Below are 17,134 nucleotides of genomic sequence, written 5' to 3'. Positions count from 1 at the left end.
AATTAAAAGTTGAGATCCCTCATCAAATACTACAAAGGTAGCTGTGAAAACAGAATTGGTGCAGATAGTAAAGACAACCACAAGGCCTCATACAGTTATGTAAAGAATCTCCATGGCAATACCAAGATTTACTCTGAGCTACTAGACAACGGTACCTCCTAGACTGAGCCAGAAAATATTAGCAATATACTGGCTGATATATTGTGTGCAAATTCTTGGAGTCAGTCACCTGACCTGTGGATGAAGACAAGGTGGCACATACAGCCTACCTTGATCTGGCCAAAGTCTTTTCCCTACTTAGGCATCATGCAAAAATTCACTAAGCTAGGCATCAACCCCTATATCAGTAGGTGGGTTGCAAAATGGGTCACAGATAGGACTCACAGTGTGGAAATAGCTGACTCCAAGTCAGACAGTTGAGCAGTAATAACTGGAGTCTCACATGGTTCTGTCCTGGGTCCTCTCATGTTTGGCATCAACTTCTCTGAAGTCCATGCCAACATGAAGGGACTCTGGCTGACAATGTTTGTAGACAATTGGAAGTTGGGAGCTATTATTAACTACTCAAGTGATGTTGGCATCCTACTGAAAGGCCTCACTGAGACCAATGGCTGGTGTCAGAGCCATGACCTTAAGCTCAATGTTAGAAAATGTGTTGTCATCCCCTTTGGTGAAAACCCTGATCCCATGAATTACCACATTGATGGTAGTCCCCCGAACAAAGAAGGTGTTATATGAGATGTGGGTACACAGGTTGACAGCAATGTCTCTTTTGACCACCATATTGCCACTGTGGTTCAAAATCCCTTCTATGTGGCACATCTGATTACTAACGCATTAGCATCCATGAATGAAGAGGTCATTGTCCCCCTGTACTCTTCTTGACAGAGTGACACAGTTTGTTTCAGCATGCATATTCTGATGGATGTGAGTTAGGTAAATGAAATGTATGTCCTCATTTTCTGACAACAATCATATCATCACAATGTTTTACCAGAGAAATAAGAATAACCTGTAAAAGAGACTAGAAATATGAGTAATAAACCCGGACATCATGAAACAATCCAGCCAGTTGACAGGTATGCTCAGAACCCCTTAATGCAATGAATCTGGACCAAGGCTGACAAATTGGTGGGTGGAAGCCCTGAAAATGGGGATGCATCTGAAGTACTGGCATAGATAAGCTAACACAGTTGCTGTAGAAATACCCTCCTGTGTGCTCTAATATATATATATATATATATATATATATATATATATATATATATATATATAGTGAAATATCACAAGTAATTGAATTAGGGAATCTGCTATTGGTATTTACACATGTATCTGCAAATATATACAGAGATGTAACAGCACTGACAAACAGACACCAGTGTGAAAGTGCATACCTACAGCCAATATCACCACAGTCACAGTCACATACCAGTAATTCATGTGAACAGTAGAGTATACTGACTGTGTGAACACATACATCATTGTTTGCCACTAGCCCTACATATATAGTCCCAATTCTCAGTGTAGTCTGAATCCTGACCTTGGTACAGGACATGTCTCAGTCTGCCCCCACAAACACATACAGCCAACAGATCAGCAGAAACTGGAGCAGCATGCACAGTCAGATAAAAAGGGAGACATAACACTTACATCCACCCCCTCCATACACAGACCAAATAACATGTACACATGGCATGTGTACACAACCATGACTGTCTATTAACAATGGCCAGAAATACACAGGCTTCTCACATGTACAGTTCTCCTCAGAATGTACAGACTCAGGACTCATATCTATGGTCTCTTCCCTGACATGTATGTGGGTCTACTACATCACTGGGATGGTAGCAGGAATGAAGGCAGGCAATAATGATAATAAATACATCTGAGCCTCATTTTCATGTAGACAAAGCCTGACATAATTTGGGAACATAGGCACAAACACAGGGATAGAGTGGACATATTACTGTTATACACTGAGACAGTCACAGATGTTACTGGGTTTGTTGTAACATAACATTTATGAGGAATATGATGTCAGAAATACCAATAGAAGTGAGAATTTACTGACTGCATTCCTCAGTGTCCATGACTGATTTACCAAGGACACCAACTGTCTGGGGAACAGACAAAACATAACAAGCAAACATGTGGTCAGTCTGTGGACAGTGTGCCAGTGGAGAGGTATGTCAGAGACATATCACTGTCAGTCGTGAAGCCACTCACTAAATGCATGTCCACACAAACCCTGTCAATCTATCAATCCACCATGTGTATAACAGCACTGATGACATAGAATCTGTTCACAAATCTGGGGATATGTCCCCCATGTTGTTTGACTGCCTCCACATGTCCTGTCGTGTAATGTATTGCCACCTACTGTATGTGAAGATGTAGCCCACAACCTCTGTAATGTCCCTCACACAGGCAAGGAAAAGGGGCAAGGCCCACATTAAAGAATGTCCCATATGTCGGAACTTGCTGCAGTGTCCAGGCCCACAGCACAATACTATGTGGGTACCTGCACGGTGGTATGGCTTTAGCAATACCTAACATCTGCACAACTGTACAGAGGACAGTCATAAAGTCAATAGACAACAGTTTCTGCATTAGGATGAATGTTTTGAAAGATAGAAGTCTACAACTGAAAGGCATGCCATTACTACATGACAGCAGTCCTCAATGACATGTCCAAAAAACATAGTAGTCTACAGTTGATATTATAATATCATATCACTATCCAATAGGCGATACATAAAAATATACAGCTCAAACACCAAAAACAAAATAGTCAGTACTCAGAGTCCCAGCTTTGCATGCAGGAGTGTATGGTTCTAGTATTACAATCTGCAATCTACTTTTAATTGGAAAAGCACTGTTAAAAGTACTAATGTAATGATTAAGTATGTGTTAAACTATTTTTGTCAGCCAGTGCATTGTAACATGCACGTGTGACTGTATATAACCTGGGATACGACCCATGTATAAAACAAATACAAAGAAAAGAGATTGTGGTACTACCCATGTATACCCTGGTGTCCCATACAGTATAGTCACACCCCTTGCTACTGAAATGACAGTACATAGAAACAGGTTATTTACAGGAAGTTAAATACACTTATTAAATATGTCATTACCCTGGTATTTTATCAGACTGGAATGTGACCAATGGTTACCAAGGCTGAGCTATGCTTAGCAGGTTTAAGCTTTGCTTAAACTTAAATGCTAAGCAGATTTGTGCACTGGTAAGCGAAGCCTACACAGTATAATCACCTATTCATTTAACCATACATTAGCACCGCTTTCTGTCATGCAAACCCACACAAACACACTTAAAGCTGCTCAAAACTTCCTTAATCACACTGTATCCAACAGTCCGTGTTCTGCCTAGCAACCAAATAAACAGCCCTTGAACCCAGGTCCTGCACACCACAGCCAGAGCAATTTACCAGTAAGCCACCTCAGATGCATTGTGTTAAGATACTGGGCCGGATTCACAAAGGCTTGCACGGAGTCCAAGAGTAGTGTAAGATGGCAGCAGCCAATATGTTTGCCGAATGATTCAGCAACAGTCAGCAGGGGCGTGCATGAGAGCTCTTAAAACTACTCTTGCAAGGACAGTGTTATGTCATGAAAATTACCTCATTTGCTGCTGAAAGCTATGCAAATGAGGTAAATTTGCGATCCAGGAAACACTAACCTGTCCATGTAAGAGTAGAGATATTTGCAGAAATGTACTCCGTTGGTAACGGAGTACCGTTCTGCAAATAGCAAAATGGAGCTATGACAGCTCCAAATAAAGGATGCATCCAGTTGAGGAAGCATGCCAATGGCCAAATATAAGGCCATTGGCATTTTTATCGTTTGAAAATTAATAAAAATCAACATTTTTTCCCCGATCTCCGATGTTTAAGCGTAGCGCAGTGCCGCGCAAACATGTCGCGCTTTAAAAACCAGAAAATAAATAAAAAAATAGCCAAAAATAGGCATTCTTATTAAAAATATTATTCTGCCATGCAGGTGAATGGCAGGCTGAAGACAACATGGCTACTGAGTTGTGGTTGCTAAGGGGGGAAGCTCAGTTTGAGAGATGTAACCAAGCATTAGTAGGCAATCCTATGCAAATGAGGATAAGGATAGTGAATCCCAATTTTCCCTGGCATGTGAGGCATGTCCCTAGAGTGTAAGTGTAGGAGTAGGGGAGTAGTAGAGTAGAAGATAGGTGACATCATGAGGTGGTATGTATGAAAGACTGTAAGCTTATTGGAGCAGAGTGGCTTGTGTTTGCTGTGGGTTACTCAGGATTGGAAGAGGCATGTCTACAATTGTCCGAGCTGAAACCCAGAAATTGAAGGTGTACGCCGTGGATATCACTGAAATTTCTTGCAAACGTGCTTACACCGTGTGCACACGTGTGAGCGCCTGTAAACCTGTTTAAGCCTGTGTGCGCACATGTGCACCCGTCTAAGCCTGTGTAAGTCTGTCTAAGCCAGTGTGCATGGATGTGCACCCGCCTAAGCCTGTGTAAGCCTGTGTGCGCACGTGTGCACTCATGTGCATGTGTTTGCATTTGTTTGCGCAGTGCTGCCCCTTGTGGAAACAGAAAGGGAAAAGGAAGGAAAAGAAGTAGTAGGAAGTTAACCAAGGAGAACTAGCAGAGCTGCCAGGAGAAATAAATCAGAATCAGCCAATTACACAGGCAGTACACACAGTACAAGCCAGCATGTGTGGATGTGCACCCGCCTAAGCCTGTGTAAGCTTGTGTGCACACGTGTGCACTCGTGTGCATGTGTTTGCACTTGTTTGCGCGATGCTGCCCCTTGTGGAAACAGAAAGGGAAAAGGAAGGAAAAGAAGTAGTAGGAATTTAACCAAGGAGAACTAGCAGAGTTGCCAGGTGAAATAAATCGGAATCAGTCAATTACACAGGCAGTACACTAGCCCAGCCCAGCCCAGCACTTAAAACTCTGCAAACAACATTCCCCCATGTTTTTCTCAAAAACACTGCAACACTGCAGTATACAAAGAGAGTGAAAACTTAAAAAAGCTTAACTCAGACAAAAAAATGTTAGGGGCTGCCATTGCAATTATAAGCCAACATGTGCAAGATGCTGAGGGTGGTGCCATTGTGAATGCTGCTGAGCAACTCACAGTGAGGAGATGGAGAAGAGTGTACAGACCCAGGGTAACCTACCAGGGGCTACATGAGCTGGAGATAGTGGAGTGCTATAGAGTGGACAGAGACCTCCTGCAGCAAATTGTTGAGCTGTGCAGGCCACGCTTCACACACAGAACCAACAGAGGGGAACCCATCCCAGTGGAAACCAAGATATGTGTTGGCCTAAGAATACAAGCAACAGGTACCTTCCAGAGACCAACTGGTGATATGATGGGGATTTCACAGGCATCAGCATCCAGGGTACTGCACCAGTTCCTGAATGCCATGTCAGCACATGTCGGTGATCATGTATATTTCCCCAACTCCCGTGAATCATTGGCCAGCAATATGTGTCTCTTCCAGCAAATAGCGGAATACCCTGAGGTAGTGGGTGCAATTGACTGCATGCACATGCACATCAAAGCACCAGCCGGTGAGCGGAGTAGGGCCTAAATCAACTGCAAGGGCTTCCCCTCCATCAACTGCCAGGTCGTGTGCGATGCCCAGGGCATAATACTGAATGTGTGTGCTGGCTGCCCTGGAAGCTACCATGATTCCTATATCTGGCATCTGACGCAGCTGTACCAGACATTTGCCAATGGGGACATCCCTGATGGTCAACTAGTTGGAGATGCTGGATATGCACTGGAGCCGTGGCTGATAACACCCATCAGAAATGCACACACACCTGAACAAGAACTCCATAATGAGGCACACGCACAAACACGAAATGTAATTGAGCATGTATTTGGGATGCTCAAGTCACGGTTCCAATGCGTGGACAAATCTGGTGGAGCCTTGCAGTACTCACCAACTACATGTACCCAAATTGTCATGGTATGTGCCATGCTACACAATATGATCCTGGGAAAACAGCTGCAGCAGGAACAGCATGGGGCAGGGCCAAACAGCCCCCCACCATTGCCAAGGCCATCAGAGACAGAGCGTGACTCAGAGGAGGAACAACCTGAGCCTGCCCCAGTAGGCAGAAGGAGGCGTGCCCAGTATGCCTTTGCCTTGGCAAAGAGGCAACGCATAGCACATACACTGGCTCAGTAGGAACCCTGAAAATGATACCTGTCTCTGACTCGCACATAAAATAAAAGGGATGACTAACTTGACATTATCTGTTTTCAAACATGTATAGGGAGTGTACTATGTGCATCCGACATAGGCAGCCCTGCAGCACCACTTGAGGCATGATTGCCATGTTTTAAGCAATATAAAGCAGTGCTAAGCAGCTTTTACCACTATTTAGTATATGTAAACAAAATTGCCCATGCTAACTAGCGCAACGTCGGGCAACGTTGATCAATGTTGGCCAAGGTCTGGCAAAGTCGAGCAAAGATAAGCAAAGTCAGGTAAACATGCTCATATTTGCTTTACTGTTCCTTAAGCAGTCTGGTCTGCCCAGCATGAAAATAAAAAGCAGTGACAGGGCTCAAACCCAGGATACTGCGCACTATATTCACAGTACTGAACCACTAAGCCATGACAGCATTTCACTGGCACAGACACAGCAGGACAATTGTACACTAATGCAAACACAAGAAATGCTGAATAATGCCCCTAAAGAGGCATATGGGCAACCTCCCAAACAGGCCTATGCAGACAGAGAACAGCAGGCCAGGTGGTGTGATGTGGGTTGGGTAGGCTATGAAGTCGCAATCTAATATACGTGACATTGGACGATAAGATCTGTAGTACAGTAGAATGCCTCAAGCCAGTATGATAGGCAACAGTACAGACTGAAATGGTGTAAATTACATAGCAATGCAGGCCTAGCAAATGTGTATAAATGTCAGGTGAACTTCTCATCCCATGTACACCCACAGTAACAATCAGGTGTGCCCCCTGTAGAAATGTACAAAGATTAGCTGTCCCCCCTGTATATAGAAATGTTGATAAGTCTATGCAAAGTTTCTCAAGGAAGCCCTGCAGGCACAGCATGATCCCTGTTGATTTATGACACAAAGGTGAGCCCTGCTGTAAAAATACAACTTGATTTTCCACACACATATAGTATAAATGTCTATACCGGGCGTGCTCACACACTTCAACAAATGCAGTGGACTTCATTCAGCATCACACTGAAAGGTCATACTGGGCATGCTCACACACTTAAATAAACAAAGCAAATGTCAGGCAACAGCATACTGAAAGGTCATACTGGCCATGCTCACACACTTAGGCTAAATATGGAGGTGATAATAAGGGATCTATGGACAAATGTGGAGAGTCATCTCTACTTCCAGAAACACATTCAGAAAGTGGTCAGGATATCATGCTATGTGTTCACATAAACTGCCAAGGTCTTTTCATGTAGGTCAAAGGAGGTTCCCTCTACTCAACAGTCATCAGACCCATCAGAGAGTACCACAACACACTTGTGATGAAACTGACTAGGCACCTTCAGCAGCTGGAAAGACCACTGAAGTACCTCAACAAGAGGATTACTGGCCTCAAACAGTTGCCCCATGCAACAATACTAAATTGAACTCAATCTGTACTCTGTTGCATACTGTCTGCTCAGGAGATCTCTGCCCAACAGACAGGTCCATGTCATGGCAACACTCAGATCAGCTCTGAGTTACAGGTCAATGGCCCTAAATATACAGACCCAACTGATATTGCCAACATCCTGGCAGATAGGATCAGTGTTAACTTTACCCCCCTCTCACCCATGAAAGATCACATCTCTATAATGGCAGACTGCAAAGTTGCTGTCATCATGGCTGCACAGGTAAAAAACACTCTCCAAAGCCAGTATCACAGCAGCCATGGGACTAGGTAACTTCCCAGGCTGTGTAGTATCTACTTCCCAGAAGTAAACATTAACATGGAAGGCCTGTGGTTACTGAAGTTTCCAGAGGACTGCAAGCTAGGAGCCATCATTGCACATGTATCTGCAAATATATAACTTCCCAGGCTGTGTTCTACATAAACTACAGAACGAGCAGGCACCACACCCATGTACCATGTTCAGTCTTAGCCTCACCTCAGGCTTTGTGCCTGCTGAATGGTGCACAGCGACGGTTATCCCACTACACAAGGGTAGAGACACCACAGACCCCATGAACTAGAGCCCCACTAGCCTGATGAGCCTGCTCTTCAAGGCCATGGAATGTATCATCATACAACTTATAAAAAAAGACATTGGTAATCTCCAAACTCTGGACCACAACCATGTTGGGTTTGTAAAATGCAGATCATGTCTCCTAAACCTGATAGATGACATTGAAGCAGTCACCAGAACCATAGACAAGGGTAAGGTGGTTTGCACAGCATATGTAGATCTTGCCATGGCTTTCAACACCATCCCACACTCTGGAATTATAGATAAACCCACTTAACTAGGTATAAATTGCTATGTCACAAGATGGGTTGCCAACTGGCTTACTGACAGAACACACACTGTGAAAGTAGCAGACTCCAAGTATGACTTTGGACCAGTGACGAGTGCAGTACCACAGGGTCCAGTCCTGGGTCCTGTCCTGTTTTGCATCTACTTCCCTGAAGTAAACTTTAACATGGAAGGTCTGTGGCTAATGAAGTTTCCAGATGACTGCAAACTAGGAGCCATAATTGCAAATACTAAAGATGTGGACATCCTACAAAAGGGCCACACTGAGACAGATGGCTGGCATCAAAGCCATGGCATCAAGCTCAGTGCCAAAAAGTGCATTGTTATCCCCTTTGGTAAAACTCTGTAGCCATGAACTACAACATAGGTGGTAGTATACTTAACACTGAAAGTGTGATAAGAGACCTTGGGTCACAGGTGGACAGTGGACACACCTGTGATAATCACATCCCCACAGTAGTCAGGAAATTCTTCTATGTGGCACACCTCATCACAAAAGGTGTCTCATGCAGAATAGAAGAGGACATTGTTCCCCTCTACTCATCACTCACTAGATCCATATAGAGTACAATGCCCCTTTTGCTATGTACCTCACAAGACATCTACAACAACTGGAAAGCCTGCAGCAATACCTCACAAAGAGCATTAGTGGCCTGAAATAAATGCCATACACAGACCATCTCAAAATGCTCCAGCTGTACTCTCTCACATATCGCCTACTCAGAGGTGATCTCTGCCTAACATACAAAGCTATGTCAAACACAGAGCTGCTGGACATGCTCCACGTAAAACACTCACAATCCCTCTAATCTTTGGCCCCAAAACCATGAGTGAAATACAAAAGGAAGGGGTGTATCCATTTACCTTATGGATACCCACACCTTTAGGTTAGTGGCACAGCATGAGGCCTTGGAGACCATGCAAGTGCAACTAACATTGGGAAAAGCTGCTTATCAGATTGTAGCCTGCTACAGATCACCTACCTTGTCTCAGGAACCTCACTCAGTATTCCTGAAAACAGTGGAAAATATAAAGGTCCTATCAAACACCATTATATGAGGAGATTACAACTACCCAAAGTGGGAGAATTACTCGTGTACAACGTCCTTTGCCCAATGTTTCCTAGAGTTTAAAAACTCAAATGCCCTGGAACAGCTGGTCACCACACCCACTAGAGGTGACAACATACTGGACCTGATCATCACCAACATGGAGTACCAATGTTCCACAACAGAGATAAACCCCTCGCTGGTAATATCAGATCATAAAGTAATCCCACTGGACATCCACATCCCGCCCCCCCAGTCAAGGAAACCACTGTGAAGACATTTTCAAAAGCAAACGGCACACTTCCCAAGACCAAAGTGGAAAGTTCCAAAGCCCTCTTGCTATAGGATAATGCTATACAATCTGCCAAATCATTTACAAGTGCATTCTATGAGCATCTACAGGGATGCATGGATTGAGACATCCCAAATAAAACCAAGATGCACTCCTCCAAAAATAAGAAGCCAATCTGGTGGTCGTCGCCCATAAATAAGCTATACAACAGAAGGAGGAAATGAACACATGATAGAGCAAACTTCACAAAAGGAAAGGCATCACTTATCATTATTAGGAAGACACAATGATCGCTCATAAAATAATCCAAGGCCAGTTTCTAAAGACAAATTGCCAAGGAAAGTAAGAATAACAACAACAAAGCCTTCATTAGCTATACCAAACATTTAGGTGGCAACTTCCAAATATGCTGTCAGCTACTGAAAAATGGCAAGAAATACACTGAACCAACTTACATTGCCCACATCCTGGGGGCCAAGTTCAGTGCAAACTCCCCCCATCACCCTCAAAAGGGCCTGTGTCCATCCCAGAAGAATGCAGAGCCCCAGACTTCATGGACATGCAGGTAAAGACAGCCCTCTCCAAAGCTAAGAACACAGCATCAATGGGACTGGATGGTGTCCCAGGCTGCATCTTACACCAGCCCCAAAAGGAACTACACCCTCACTTACATTCACTGTCCAGACTCAACCTTACCACAGGCTATGTATCCAAAGAATGGCATACACCAGCAGTCATCCAGCTCCACAAAGGGGGTGCCACAACAGAACCTGGAAACCATTGCCCTATAGGTCTACTCAGCCTGGTCTGCAAAGCTATGGAGAAAATTATCATGGAACCCATAAACAGAGACATTTGGGACCTCCAGACACTGGACTCTACCCAACTTGGCCTTGTTAAAGGCAGATCCTGCCTCCTAAACCTAGTTGACTTATTTGAAACAGTTACCAAGGACATAGATTGAGGTGAAAGAAGTCCACACAGCCCACCTGGACCTCACTAAGGACTTTTGACACCATTCCCCACTCTGTCATCATGGACAAGCTTACCAGCTTGAACATTAACAGCTATGTCACAGGATGGGTGGCCAACTGGCTCACAGATCAAACACACATGTTCAGAGTTGCAGGTGCCATGTCCAACTCTAAACCAGTCACAAAAGGCATCCCACAGGTCTTGGTACTGGGACCCCACCTGTTCAGTAGATACTGCTCAGAGGTACAGACAATCATGGGAGGAGTATGGCTGAATAAGTTTGCAGATGTCTGCTAACTGTGGTCCATAATCGACTCTACGGCTGACACAGACATCCTCCAGAAGGGTCTTACAGAGACAGATACCTGGTTTCAAAATGCCCTCAAGCAGAATGCCAAAGAATGCATAGTCATCCCTTTGGATAAAACAAAGTGCACACAAATTATCACATAGGTGGTAATCCAGTATGTACGGAGAAAGTAATTATGGCCCTGGGGACCCAGGTAGATAGTAAACTCTCCTTTGATGATCACATGGCCAAAGTGTTTAGAAATTCTTTCTATGTAGCCCACCTAATGACACCTAATGTAACCCACTTTGTCTAGTCTGATGATGTCACCATCTTACAAATATACCTGTGAAAGGTGAATTCCCAGTAATGTGTATAGCATGTCATGTAAATGTGTACTCCTCTAATATCATAAAGTAGTTAGGTAGGGGTTTGAATCCTGCACTTGACAAGTGTGTGTGTGTGTGTTTGTTTCTGTGTGGAGACTATAAAACACCTTAAAAGTGGTATACTTATCTTTGTCAAGGCTGATGATGTCACCATCCGACAAATATACCTGTGGAAAATTGAACTCCCAGTAATGTGTATAGCGCGTTGTGTTAATGCGTACTCCTCTAATATCATAAAGTAGTTAGGTAGGGGTTTGAATCCTGTACTTGACAACTGTGTGTTTGAGTATGATCTCCTTGGAGCGGAGCAACCTTTTTGGAGACTACTAAAACATCTTAAAAGTGGTATACTTATCTTTGTCAAGTCTGATGATACCACCATCAGACAAATATACCTGTGGAAAAGAGCAATCCCAGTAATGTGTATAGCGCATTCTGTTAATGCGTACTCCTCTAGTATCATAAAATAGTAAGGCAGGGGTTTGAATCCTGCACTTGCCAACTGTATGGGAGAGTGTGTGTGTCTCCTTGGAGAAGAGCAACATTTTTGAAGGCTACTGAAACACCTTAAAAGTGGTATACTCATCTTTGTCAAGTCTGATGATGTCACCATCCTACAAATATACCTGTGGAAAGGAGAACTTCCAGTAATGTGTGTAGCATGTCATGTTAATGTGTACTGCTCTATTATTGTTATGTAGGGAATTGAATCCTGCACTTGGTGAGTGTGTGTGTGCACTCTATGCGTGTGACACTGTTGGTCAATGTGCTGTGGGTTTTGCTTTTACTACTGTATGACATATCACTATGACAACAGTATGTGCATTGCACATGTCAGGTAGCTGTGTGGCAAATACATATACATACATGTGAACTCAATTATTTCATAGGTGGGAACCCTGCTTTCTCCATGAACACATCTGTTATCTTTGCCAGAGTGTGCTGCCGCTTTCCAGACCTTAGGTCATATCTGTATGCTTGCAGTATGTCCCTTGCTCCATGCACATGTACAGATGTTAATATATCTGACACATATATATATATATCTCTCCATATGTGTGTGCCATACACACACAAGGTCCACACTGTTGTAAGTCCCTGGACCTCACAGCTGACCTGTTGGCCCTTGCTGCAACATGAACAGGTGTCACATGTGAGCACACAGTAATATTAGAGGGTGTGTATATAGCTACAAATACTAGATTAGCATACTAGCCTGGTACAGCAGTTGCCAGTGCTAAGCTACACGTTAATATGGCTATCATGCATGTGTTACTCTGTCACATCCATGTTTATATAGCTGATTGCACTACTCCCCCAAACAGCCATTGTCCACACTACAGTACAGGACACAGATAACATGGATCAAATGTTTGACATTTAATGCTGAGCTACATATGTCACAGTTATGTTCCCCTGCACACAGCTACACACTGATTTGTCCATGGCAGTAGTTTTGCTGGACATCTCTGCATCGATATGTACTGCTGCCACATATGGATGTTTCAAAGTATGTAGAGTACTCTTCAAAAACATCTACTACATGCCAGTAAATACATATCTGTTACATACCTTTCCTTTGTATGTGTTGGTATTATTAATTTCCGTGTTCCTTTTGCTTTTGAGTTTGCTTTTGCTGTTAATGTCTCTCTCTCTCAGTGTCTGCAATGGAGTGATTGCGTGTGTGGGCAGCAAGTACAGCCTGCTTTTATAGGTATATGCACATGTGCATGTGATGGCCTCTGCACCAGTTGGTGGCCACCATTTGGTAATTGCATGCAGCCTGCTGTGTGGTAATTGCAGTACTCACTGCCATAACAACCCAATGCTATAAATTGCTAAGTCAGGTAGGCGTAGCCCTTTCAGCTTTCCAAAGTGGGGCTCATGCTTGTTTGCTGTGGACACTGTTGTTTAATTCAGAAGGTTGGTATAGTTCTTATATCTGAACCTAGGGGTGTAGCCAGTGATTTAAATGTTGTACTCTGAATGTTGCCACTTCCAGTACACACTTGTGAGTGTAGAATTGTACTCAACCCTGCAAATGCTAACACAAGATACATGGGAGTATGTAGTTTGTTTTCTACTTATACAATTAACTGCCATAAAAAAGTAGTTATTGAGATGTATTCTTTTGCCACATGAACTGTTTGTCAACTGCTATACTGTGAATAATAATGTACTCACTTCTGAACAGTTTGTGCTTTCTTAGTGTTGACATTAGCACAGGCTGCTCATGAAATCTGGACAATTCCAGTACTGAGTATGCCTACCTACATCCTTGGTAGACCCTGAACACACAGGTATATTGTACATTTGAGAAGGGATGCAGATGTACAGAGAGCATTATGTATTATTGTGTGAATGTTATCTTGCTGGACTTAAAGGGTTGCTGTGTACCTGTTAGTTTATCAAAGCAAGTAGTCTGTTTGCATAGCTCCCAACTGTGGACCTATCCAGATGGTAGCCAGATGGTAGCCTGTTATTCTTTGTCTGTGCAACACACAGGTCTTTTCAGCACTGGTACAATGGCATTGTTACAGTCAGATGCTACCAGTACATGGTTACATCCTTTGGTATTTCACTGTTGTAGTCCTACATAATGGTATGCTTGTGGAACTCCTTCCAAAGCTATTTGCCCAGTGTGTAACAGCAGAAAAGCTGATATGCCTGTGTGTTTCTGTCTCTGCCAGGCCTCTGAAACACTCAGGTACATATTTGAACAGAGTCAGGGAAAGGTAGGTAAAAGTGAGGTACACCTTCTAAGTAATACAGACAGTAAGTGGAGACTTCGAGAGAAACAGTGCATATGGATTACTACACCTTTTCTGAAGTGCATGCAGTGTCTAACTCTTATTATTGTCATTATTCATTATGTGTAATACCCCACCTTTCTGCCTAATGTCAGTACTTTTCAGAGGGATTCAGAGGGACACAGCTAACATATGTTTCAAAATCAGGGACATCCCTGGAAAGTAGTCACATTTGGGATGTATGTCCTCTGCCCTAATCAGATATGCCACTGTTTGTCCTGCTGCGATACTGTGTGTGGGTTGTAAAGTGCTGCTGTAACATTATTTCATGCTAGAATGGCTGGTTCTCTTATTACAGTCATGTAATGCAATTCCACAACAACTGCCGGTAAAGTCCCACAGAACAAGTTTTGTGTTATGGCATTCCTATTTTTCCTTTACATTCACTCATTCTGATGCATGATATATTTATTTCAGCACCAACTTATTGTGTGGCTTAGTGGTACTTCATGCAGTCTAGTGTGTACAAGGTCCGGGGGTTCGAGACTGACAGAGGTGTTTTATTTTACTGTTGAGCAGAACAAGGGCCCTGACATACAGATTGACTAAGGTACTTTTAAGCAGTTGTAAGCGGGTTTGCGCAGGTTTGCATGATGCTTAGCAATGCTTAGCTCAGTGCAAACAAGTGCACCCTCATGCAAACCTGCCAACTACTGCTTAATAGTGCTTACTCCCGCTAATCCCCAAGCTCATTTCTTTGAAAGAAAAGAAAATGGGGAGATAGGAAAGTGGTGAAAAAGGGGCACAAAGAGGGAAAGACAGTAGGGAAAACAGCTCAGGATGTGCAGGATGGGTGTAGGGAAGGTCCATAGCTGCCCATTTCTTTAATAGCAACAGCTGTGCATATGCAAGAAATTTGGAGGGAGATATGAAACCTTCCACCCCTGAGAGAGGGGTGAGGACAACGAAGTATGTTGTACTGACAATTAAATATCAGTTTATGTGTTCAGCGGACATGTTTGCAAAATGGGCAGCTATGTATGGGGCGTAATTTTTTTGGGGGAGCAGATTGCCCTTTTTTTTTTCAGGTGAGAGTGGAATGTGGGGTAGGGGTAGTGGGTATATTTGGGGAGGGAGGTTGGGGAGGTAAACAGACAAGACAAACAAGATGCATACAGGGGCGGAATATGACACATGTGGTGGGTGAACACCATTGACGGGGAAGGATGTCTGGAAATCGCAAGCCCATGAGCCCACAGATGGCAACAGTGGAACTGAGATCCCCAACCATGGGCAGTCACCACTGCACCTTCACAGCCCAGAGGGTGGCTGTGCTGGAGGCTGCGTTGGAGGGGCAGGCTCACCCATGAGTCGCACCACTTGTGCCTCAAGCTGGCGTAGAGGATCAGCAACTGAACACTCGATCTCCCTACGCACAACAGCCCGGACCGTTCTTAGGGTGATAGGTGGCCCTCCTCCGGCCAAGCTTGCATGGGTGGATGAGCCCCATCCCCTGCAGCGTTTCCACCTGAAGGTGGCACAGGGCCAACGGAGGAGGCGGTACCAGGCTGGGCATCGGACCTGCTGGTGCCAGGTGCCATCACCAGCTGAGGTGGGACAGGTGGGTCCACTGAGACCGGCCTTCCCATACGTTCTATGTTTAGGAGGATTTAATGACAATATGGGTTGGTAACAGCCAACAGCATTCCAAATTAGTTGTAACAGCATGCAGTAGTATTCCCATTAACCCAACACACCAGAGTTCCAACAGTTGAACAGCAAGCATAACACATGCATATATAGAACAACAGTGGACATTCCAACAGCATGCAGGATTGATTGGTGGCAGCAGGCCACTAAGACTGTGGTATTTGCACAGGGCACATGCATCAAAGTAAATGCAGATATTTATAAACCAATAGGACATATGTCCCAACAAATGTTTTGAGATTAGACATACCCATTGAGGTGTGGAATTGCATTGTTTATGCACATACAGTAGGGTGTAAAAAGATACCTCCATTAACAACTTATATGTACTTATAGTTTACACTACATTCCTATTGACTGCAGGTATATATCCCCTACATGTATTATTACACTAAGCAATGTCTGTTAAATTGTGAAATGGGTTTTGCTAGTTCTTTATATACATGACCTGTATCTGACATACAAACTGTCCAGGATGCAGATGTTACTGCTACATATTTATATATTTTATTTATATTTATATATCTACATATATGGATGTGTTCAGCTGACATTATCAGTTATATTTTAACAGCCCCCTACATTTCTAGCCGCACACTGACATTTCTGGGGAACACAATAACAAGCTACTCATGTGCCAGATTAACCTATACATGCCAGCCATGAACCAACAGTTGAGGACTGTATATATGCTTAACAGCTACTGGCACTCCCATCATCCACTTTATATGGGCCTACCCAAGTGTGGGTTGACAACGCTTAATACAGCAGTACTATTTCTATAATGCAAGAGTACAACAACATATCGAAGAAAGTGACAGGGACACACTCCAGAAATTATACCTTTATTAATTACATTACCCACTTTTCTAGAGGCTCTCTCATTTATTTGATATTACACTGCATGCTGAAGACTTATTCAAGATGTATTATACCTTTATTAATGGGTTACAACACTCTTTTTCAGGCTCTCTCATTTATTTTACATAACAGTACATGCAGAGAAGTTATTCAAGACTTATACCTTTATTATTGGGCTACAACACTTTTTTTCAGGCTCTCTCTCACTTATTTTATATAATAATACCTGCAGAATAATTACTAACCTGCCTGGTGGCGCAGCCTTAGCAGCCTATCTGCATAGGCTTGCTGATTCACA

The sequence above is a fragment of the Protopterus annectens genome, chromosome 2.part1, assembly GCF_019279795.1.
Source record: "Protopterus annectens isolate FY-2018-M chromosome 2.part1, PAN1.0, whole genome shotgun sequence".
NCBI lineage: Eukaryota > Metazoa > Chordata > Ceratodontiformes > Protopteridae > Protopterus > Protopterus annectens.
The sequence above is the reverse complement of the archived record's forward strand: the minus strand, read 5'-3'. Positions refer to the sequence as shown.